The 9,598-nt window shown below is 45.8% G+C and overlaps 1 long non-coding RNA gene across 1 annotated transcript in view; it reads left to right on the forward strand.

The window, feature by feature from the left end:
* Positions 1-9,598, forward strand: part of LOC102378811 — a 12,944-nt gene that overhangs the window by 722 nt on the left and 2,624 nt on the right. Inside the window, exon 2 of the long non-coding RNA XR_325013.3 lies at positions 5,963-6,111. This is a non-coding gene — a long non-coding RNA (uncharacterized LOC102378811). The remainder of the gene's footprint in view (positions 1-5,962; positions 6,112-9,598) is intronic.

Raw genomic sequence — 9,598 nt, forward strand, 5'->3', positions numbered from 1 at the left:
TAAAATATGTATAAAAAAAATAGGCAAACATGAGTCTACATGACCACTAAACTAAAGCATCATTCCTTTCGTGTTATTATACATTTATGGTGATCCCATGTATCTGAGTCATTTTCCAAAGGCAGTTGTTTTATTCAGTTCTGTGTGAGGCAAAATTGAGTAGTTAATTTCAACATTTCATGCTGTGCTTTATTAATGTACCATGTAAACATTTAATGGGTCTATTTATTAATAATTTTGATACATTCATATTTAAAATGGGGTGTGGGGGGCCTCCTATTTTCTCTTTGCCAAGGGCCCCCATAACTCTTAATCCACCACTGCCTGAATCAGTAAATCTGAATCAGCTAGTTCAGGTCAGTAAATCTCTGTGGGGAAAATGTTTTTCAGGGATTGGATAATATATTTTTTGCCTGAATTACAAGCTTCCTCAAAAGAAAAAGTTTACTTATCAAACTTTATCTTCTCAATGGTAGTTTAAATCATCAACTCTGTGGCTATAAAGAGATTTTTCATTTGACCTGGGACTGATTGCCTTGATTGACTTGAATTAAAACAGCTGTTACATGGGTGTCTCTTCCAAACTGCATTGCTAGTCTTCTGTCAGCAGGTGGCCTGGGAGAGCCCACATCTTGAGAAACTTGTCCCTGGAAGGAGCCACACTTAAGTTAATTACAGCTGCTTTAACTTATAGATGCACACAACATGATCCTGGGAGAAACCCAATTCCACAGTAAGGAAGGCATCCCAGGGAAATGGGCCGTTACACAGGGGAACTTCAGGTGGCCCAGTAAAGAATGGATTTTTCCAGAGAATTTTAGACTTTTCAAAAAGTAAACATGGGGCTAGGGGTCGGGGCTGACTGGGAGATGTTTAGAAGCTTTCTGTGAGCCTTTGTATCATCCCAGGTCTTGGGGATGAGTCTAGGACCCCAGCAGCCAGAGGCTGACACACACAGCAGGAAGGCTAGAGTCCAAAAACTCTGAAATGGCTCTCTAGAAGAAAGGGCTGTGGTCAGGGAAGAAGATGAGAAATTGTATCAGGTTACCTTACTGTGATAGCGCCTAATCTCAGAACAAGTGACAGTCCAGGTGAGCCCCTTCCATGGAGAAATATTTGCCAGCTTCCTTGAGAGAAAAACTTTACTCATCTGACCATATCTCCTGGGTACGGCCATACCTCTACTGAAGGGGCTGAACTACTGTTCAGACTGTCAATTCTTTGTGGGGGGACTGTTTTTCAGGGGGCTGGAGAATGTACTCCCCACCTGAATGGCAGATTGCTTGAGGGGAAAAAAAATCCTCATGTGGCCATACGTCCTGAGTGGTAGCACCCACTGGCAAATCTCTTGTGAGAGAGACGTTTGTCATGAGCTGGAAAATGCATTCTACAGCTAAAGTGCAAGATTCCTCAAGGAAAAAAAGTTTCTTGCATCAGGGAATATCTCCTGAATGGTAATTTAGATCAGCTAATATCTGTGATGAAATGCTTGCCAGAGGCTGGAGAATGTATTCTATGACTGAAATGCCAGATTCCTTGAGGAAAAAAATGTTTACTTATCTGGTCATATCTTCTGAATAGTAGTTCACTGTGACAGATAGATTTGTCAGGGACTTTAGAATGTGTACCCCATGTGGAAAATAAATAAATAAATAATATTATTCATCTGCTCATATCTGCTGAATGATAATTCATATCAGTAACTCTGTGAAAGAAATATTTTTCAGTATTCCCTGCATAAGATGCAAGATTGCTCAAAAAAAAAGTTGTCATCTGGCCATAACTCCTGAATAGTATGTCTGATTAGCAAATCTTTGTGGGGAAAATGTATTCCCTGAACATAATACACGATTCCTCAAATCAAATCTGCCTGGTCTTATCTTCTGACTGGCCGTTTAAGTTAAAAAAATCTCTGTGTGAGAAATGCTTCTCTGAAGCTGTAGACCAATTGTTCTCAATGTTTTTAGACTTGATGCACCTTTCCATAGACCCAAGGTACCTCTTGATAAATGCAAAGCACCCCTTGGAAAGTGCCAGCTCCTATTTTTCACTCTTTACTTAACTACAGAAATCTAATAGAGCATTTCTTCTGTTGAAATGAACACAGAAAGACCACAAAAGATCAGAATGTTCAACACTATGGATTCCTATTTGAAATCATTAGGTTTATCTTGTGAATCATGTTTGCACAGTTAACAGTGCTAACACTGTGTGGCACCTCTGCATCGCCCTTGAAAGGATCTCAAAGAACCTCAGGATTCCACAATACCCTGGTTGAGAATCACTGTTCTATAGCCCCTGCAAAGTATTTCCCTAAAAATGATTTGCCCATCTGAACAACTGTTCAGACCATATGACAATATGACAACTTTTTTTTATCCTGGGACTGACATAGATAGAGCACCATTAAGCTCCCTTTCCCCAGGAATCTTTTTCACAGCAGGCACAGTCCTGCAGTGCCCAGACAAGTTCAGCCTCATGGAGCAGGGGTATAGAATGGCAGCCCCTCTCTGGGAGGCCCCTGAACCTGGGTAGGGGTGGAGTGAATGGTGCATCCAGAGCAGCCTCTAGGATGACAGCCTTCCCCTTGGCTTTGACCAGCCTTCCCCTTGGCTCAGAGATGGTGGGATGTGGGGAAGTTGCATGTCTGGCTCTTTTGCTGCAGATACACTTGGAGGCACACTCAGCAGAGGGAGGTGGCCAGGGAACAGCTAGAGACGGAGGTGCTGGAATTGGAGAGGTGCCTAGCTGCTGACCCAAACAACCCATCACTCTGAGGAGGGTGTTGGGAGGACCTTTGCACTCTGGATGAGTGCCACGCCTAGAGTGCATTCATTCACTTGCATGTCCAGCTCCTTCTGGAGATGGACTGCTGCTCCCACTTATATACACTGGAGAAGAGGCAGAGGTGCCAAGAAGTACATGGCATGCCTCTTGGTGGGTGACGCCCTTCCCCTCATGGATCCAGGTGAGATGCAAGAATGGGCAAGAGCTTTCTATGGAGAACTCTTCTTCCTGGGTCTAACTGATGCCAATGCCTGCCGGGTCCTGTGGAAGAGACTACCACAGGTCAGTGTTGGTGACCAGAACTGGCAGGAGGCTCCTCTCACCCTGGGTAAGCTTTCAGACACCCTCCGCCTGATGCCCAGAAAGGGGACCCCTGCGACCTGAGGAACTGGTGTCCCATCTCCCTTCTCTGCATGGACTACAAGGTCACAGTGAAGGCAATCTCACTGCACCTGAGGTTCATGCTGGAAGACAAGATCCACCCTGACAAGTTGTTCGTGGTGCTGGGGAGATCCATCGTCAATAACCTATACCTGGTCCAGAACCTCCTGGAGCTCGCACACTGGGAGGGCCTGTAATTAGCTCTTCTGTCCCTCAACCAAGAGAAGGTATTTGACAGGTACATGTAACGTGGACAGCTCCATGCTCTGGGCCAGCGCAGCAGACTATGCCTGCTTAACAGTTCAGTTTTGTCCTGAGTGTTCGTTCCATTTCATTTATCAGGGGCCCTATGCTTCCCTTATTTGTTCTCTGACTTCCTACATATCTAAAGAAGGACTTCTTCTTGTCCTTGATTCTGGTCTCCGAAACAGGTAATGTGGGCCAGGACCATCCTCTGGTGCACCAACTGTGGGTTTTTCTGCAGAGGCTCAGTGAGGAGTTCAGCTTCAGTCCCCATTTTGTGTGGTTTCCATAGGTGCTCTGCCCCCCCCCCCCCCAACAGAGTGCATGGTCAAGCTCAATTGGACCCTGATGGAGCCCATCCCGTTCAGGCAGGGAGCGCATCAAGGCAGTCTGCTGTTGGGCCAGCTCTACACCATGGCTCTTGAGTCCTTTCTCTGCCTCCTGTGCAAGCGGATGGTGGGACTAGTGCTCCAGGAACCAGCAATGAGACTGGTCCTGCCAGCATATGCCAATGATGTGCTCCTCACCATCCAGGACCCAGGTGACTAGGCACAGATGGAGGCCTGCCAGACCATGTACTCAGCAGCTTCCTCTGCCCAGATCAACTGGGTCAAGAGCTCTGGCCTGACGGTGGGTGACAGGTGTCAGGTGGGCTCACTCCCACCCATGCTCCAGGGCATCCACTGGGGCACAGGCTTGCTGCTCTCTCTGGGGGTCCACCTGTCCCCCAGGGACCCCTTCCTGCCAGAGGACTGACAACCACTATAATCAGGGTGCTGGAGTGGCTGCAGGCATGGGCAGACCTACTGCGGTACCTCTATCTTCAGGGGAGGATGCTGGTGATTAACCGGCTGGTCCTGTCCATGCTCTGGCACTGCTTCAACGCCCTATTTGTGGCCCCAGAGGACCTGGCCAGACTCCAGAGACAGGGGCTGGGGTGCTTCTGGCCAGGACAGCACTGGGTCTCTGCAGGTGTCCTGAGCTTCCCCTTTTGGGAGGGCAGGCAGGGCCTGATCTGCCTTCATCACCAGGTCTACACTTGCCACCTTCAGGCCCTGCAGAGGCTCCTCTACATTGCTGGTAGCCATGCTCCATGGAGCCACTTGGGACACACCTTCCTCTGCTGCCTCTGAGGGTTCCAATATGACTGGCAACTCTTCTACCTGTGAGGGCTTCTCAAACAGGGCCTGGAAGAGCTGCTGGGTTTCTACCAGGACCTCCTCAGGGCCTGGAGGTTGGTCTCCACCTCCAGGTCCCCAGGGGCAGTTGCCCAGGGCGCTGACCTCCTCACCGAGCCCCTGTGGAAAAACCCACAGCTGGTGCACCAGAGGATGGTCCTGGCCCACATTTCCTGTTTCAGGGACCTCCTGGACTATGTCAAGCAGGCATAGTTTGCCTTACTGGCCCAGCGCATGGAGCTGCCCATGTTACATGCACCTTGCTGCCTATTCCAGGAGGTCAAGGCTGCCCTGACGCCCCTCCACCCCCTGCAACTGCCCTCGCCTACATCAATCAGGTCCTGCACAGGGGCATTCCCCACCCCTCATATCGCTCAGCAGGCCCCACAGTGCTCCCCACCTCACTACCTGAGCAGGCTGGAGGACACCAAGCTGGTACATTTTCATACTACCCACCACCTCCAGCTCTAAACATTCATGCTCTGCACCATGCACCATTCCATCCTTGTGTCCTGCCCAGACAACAAGTGACAGGACACCCTACGTGAGGGCAGGGGTGAGGGTACCCAGTGGATGAGTCTGTATTCTACTCTGATCCTGCAAGCCACTGGGGATCGCAGCTGGTGGCTGTTCCATGGAGCCATTGCCCCAGGCGTGTATCTGGCATTATGAGGAGAGGCTAAGGGAACTAGTCTGGAGAAGAGAAGACTGAGGGGGGATTTGATATCAGTCTTTAACTATCTGAAGTGTAGTTCCAAAAAGGATGGAGCTAGACTGTTCTCACTGACAAAAGATGACAAAACAAGAAGCAATGGTCTGAAGTTGCAGCAAGGGAAGTTTAGGTTGGATATTAGGAAAAAATGTTCTCATTAGGAAGGTGGCAAAGCACGGTAATGGGTTTGAAGGGGAATGGGTTTGGAGTTGAATTGCCCTTATGTATAAGCGAGCAAATCACGTGCGTTGCTTAAGCTATGAGGAAGTTAAAGGATATGACCCAAAACCGCTAGGCTAGCGCAAACTGGAACAATCCTGTCCTAGTCCAGTAAAAGCAGAAACTTAGTGTAGAAGTAGCCACGTACTGGCTTGCTGAGTCAGCCCAGAACGGGAAGTGACCCTGTGGTTACAAGCTAGAAGAAACCAGTTAAACTAACAATGCTATACTAAAAATAAGTAGAAACATGCGTATTACTATCAAAGTCATGGCAAATGCTGATTGGTGTATGCTGTTGCTGTGCTTATGATGTCATATTTTCTAAATAAACTCACCTCACCTATTGTATGGGGTCAGACCTCTTCACAATTCTCCAATTGTGTATGAGTCTGTCCAGAATGCATTCTCTAATAAACCAAGTTCTTTTTTTAACTTTCATTAGTCTGTTCATCTGAGCCTCCGCCCAATGAACCGGGGACAAGTTTTCCCCAACAGTTTTCTGATGTCATAAGTGGGATGTGGCAGAACACCGAGCTGGTGGCTTGAACAGTCTGGGGACACAGCTGACACCCGTGGCGCCAAAACTCAGAGGTAAGAGATCCTAATTTTAAAATCTCACCTAACGGGTCTCAGTGCTCCCTAGCCTAGACGAGTAACGTCTTCTTGGTGGTAAGCACTCCCTATGTTATTTATATGAAGTTTAAGACTTGATTTATCTGTCTAATAAAAATGTACTAGAATACATTTTCTGAAGCTGAGTATATGGGACCCTGACAGGTAGACTGTTCTGATTTCGTCTGGGGGCACCTAGACTCCTCTCTGTCTATCCCTTTGCCTACTGGCCTCTAACAGTCCCTGTCCTGATAACTCTGATTTATATTTGAGAGATTGTCTTGTGTCTTTCCCTTATGTCTGGTTCACGGGCAGCCGCCCCAAGATGGCCACTTGCAAGCCAATCTTGAATGCAAGGGCTCGTGTTCCAGTTTGTAAATCCCCTTTGTGTCTCTGGCACTGGGCATCGCTCTGATGAACCCGTCTTCCCCTTCCTCTTGTGTCTCTGATATCTCTCCTGACTGAATTGCTGGGTTCTGAGAATGGGGCAAGAAATTTCTTATCTGGATCTGAAAACTCCTTTAGGACAGATGTGTAAGATTTATGGTCCTCAACTAGGTCCTAAAAAATTAGAACAGTTGGTAAAATTAGCTCAGCTTGGAATGGGTATACCTATGAAAACCCTGCATTGCAATTCCCAGTTCAGGGAACTTTTGATTCCGACAGATTAAATTATCTGAGGGGATTCTTAGAAATACCCAAGCCAAAACAAATGGAATATTGGTACCTATGGGATAATGAAGCTTCTAGAAGAAAACAAAAATCAGTTGAGGCTAGTCTCAGAGACTCTAACGATAAATTAAAAAAAAACAATTGGCTACTCTAAAAGAGGCAAAATTGGCTCTGCCTCTTGTAAAAAGTGAGAAACTGAGCGCTCCACCAGACCCAAATTGTCCTCCAGCATATAAAAAACTTTACCCAAGTCTTCAGGCGCCCAACGCTATCAGCACTCAAGATGACTCAGAAGATCTATTAGACTCTTGGGTACCCAGAACTGCTCCTCAGCCACCTGTTCTTCCCGCCCATGCACAAAATGTAAACCAACCGGTAGGAGCAGTTAATCATCTTACAACAAACCTATCAGAAAATTTACCATCCTCAACTGCTCTAGATTCTGATGAATCCTACTTTACGAAAAGTTAGGAAAAGATTAAAACCTGAGATTAAACATTTATTTGGGGTGCAAGATGTAAAAGAGGTCAGAATGGCCAAATTGTAGTAACTCTGTTTACTACGAAGGGTGGTGAACTCATCACCACTACTCTTGGTGATCAGCAATATTTCAAATCTGCTGTTTTCTGCCCATTAAGACAATATCCACCTCAGATGCACAGCAGGCAACGGACTGTAGCTCATGTCCCTTGGACTGCCAGTGACATTTCTACCTTTTGCAATACCTTTCCAAAGCTAAGAGAAAGTCCCACTGAATTTAGAGACAAGTTGCAACAAGTCTTCAATATTTATAACCCTACTGTGTCTGATGTAAATTGGCTCTTAAACAGCTTATTAAACCCAAAACAAAAGCGACTTTTAATTACTGAAACTAGAAATGTTCATGGAGGTACCCCTTGGCCGGAAAATGATTATGATTATGAAAATAATCAAGGACTACTAAATTTGCAAAATGCCAGAACTACTTTGTTGAATGCTGTTGCCAAAGTTGCTCAAACGCATGTAGATTGGACCAAAGTAGAAAATTGTAGACAAAAACCAGAAGAACACCCTGCTGATTTTCAAAACAGACTCTGCAGCAATTCAAAGACATACTGGCATTGATCCTGCTGCAGATAACCTGCGCGGATTGATTGTTACCACTTATGTAAAAAACTTGCAAAAGCCATTACAAAAAAAGCTACAACAGCTAGTTTTAGGATGGAAGGGTAAACCACTTGCTGAGATTGTTCAAGCATGTGTTGATCTATGGGAACAACAACAAACAGAAAAAGACAAAAAAAAAGCTAAAAACCATCCTGATAGCTTTGCAACTTCAAGACCTAGAGCAGAGATGATGTAATGGTCCTCATCAGTTCCCACAACAGCGCACCATATTTTATCCCCAAGCACCAGCTCCTGCTCAAAATCTTCCTGTAGACTCTAACTCTAACTCTACCAGGTGCGCCTCCTTTCCAGCAACAATTTCGACGCGGACCTCAACCAGACGATACTTGTAACTACTGCAAACAAAAGGGACATTGGAAATTTAACTGTCCAAATCAACCTAAACAACCCCATTCCCCAACAACCCTGCGTCCTTCAGATCCTGCCCAATGACAATTTTCCAAAGTTCCTGTATCTTCTACCTGTGCTTCGTTGAATCTCCTTGTAAAGCCTCTGAAGACGGCAGCGTACCTATAGTAGTTAATAAGCAATCTCATGATTTCTTAGTAGATACAGGAGCCTCTATGTCTACTATACGGTGTGAAGAAGCCAAAGGGCTTGCACCCACTACTGAAACAGTTAATGCAATTGGAGTAGGAGGCCAGGTTATCCCGCATAAATATGCCAGTCCTGCTGTGGTAAAAATAGGACCCTTGTCTGCTAAGCATGCCTTTTTACTAAGTCCTACTGCCGCGGTAAAACTGTTGGGAAGAGATTTTGAAATTTCTAAAGGACACAGGCATTTAACTGCTGACCGCATTTCTGCTGTTCTTTCCCTTCCTAGACCCACTACCAAAAAGCAACTTAGAGGATTTTTAGGCGCTGCTTCTTACTGTAGACAATGGATCCCTAACTTTTCTCTCCTTGCTAAACCTTTAAATAAACTTACTAAAGAGACCATTCCTGAAAGCTGTCTTCCATAGACCAAGCACCATAAGCAAGTCTTTGTTGATCTAAAAACTGCACTTGCATCAGCACCGGCACTCAGGCAACCTGATTATAACAAGCCATTTACACTGTATTGTCATGAGCAAGAAAGTGTCGCTACTGGAGTCCTAACTCAACCCTTTGGTTCCTCTTCTAAACCAATTGCCTACTTTTCTTCCTTGCTTGATCCTGTTGCCCAAGGATTCCCACCCTGTTTGCGTGCTGTAGCTGCTGCAGCAGTGCTTTTACAAAAATCTGCAACCACGGTTTTAGGATCTCCTCTTGTCCTTGCTGTTCCCCATGCTGTCTCTGCCTTACTGAATCAAGGAAAAACTCAACACTTACCCTCCCAAAGATTGTCTTCATATGAGCGTATAATTCTAGCTGCTGACAATGTCACTATTTTCTGCTGCAATGTTTTAAATCCTGCTTCTCTTTTACCTTTACTACATGGAAGTAATATTCACTTACTAGATCATGACTGTCTCACCCAAGTAGATCAGATACTTACTCCTCACCCTGATCTGTCTGATATACCCCTGTCTAATCCTGATTGCATTTTTTTTGCATGTAAAAAGGGATAATATGGGACAACTCCGTGCTGGATTTGCAGTATGTACACCTCATGAGGTTGTTGAAGCGCATAGTCTCCCTGGTATTT

This window comes from Alligator sinensis, unplaced genomic scaffold, assembly GCF_000455745.1.
Source record: "Alligator sinensis unplaced genomic scaffold, ASM45574v1 scaffold338_1, whole genome shotgun sequence".
In the NCBI taxonomy this organism is placed as follows: Eukaryota; Metazoa; Chordata; order Crocodylia; family Alligatoridae; genus Alligator; species Alligator sinensis.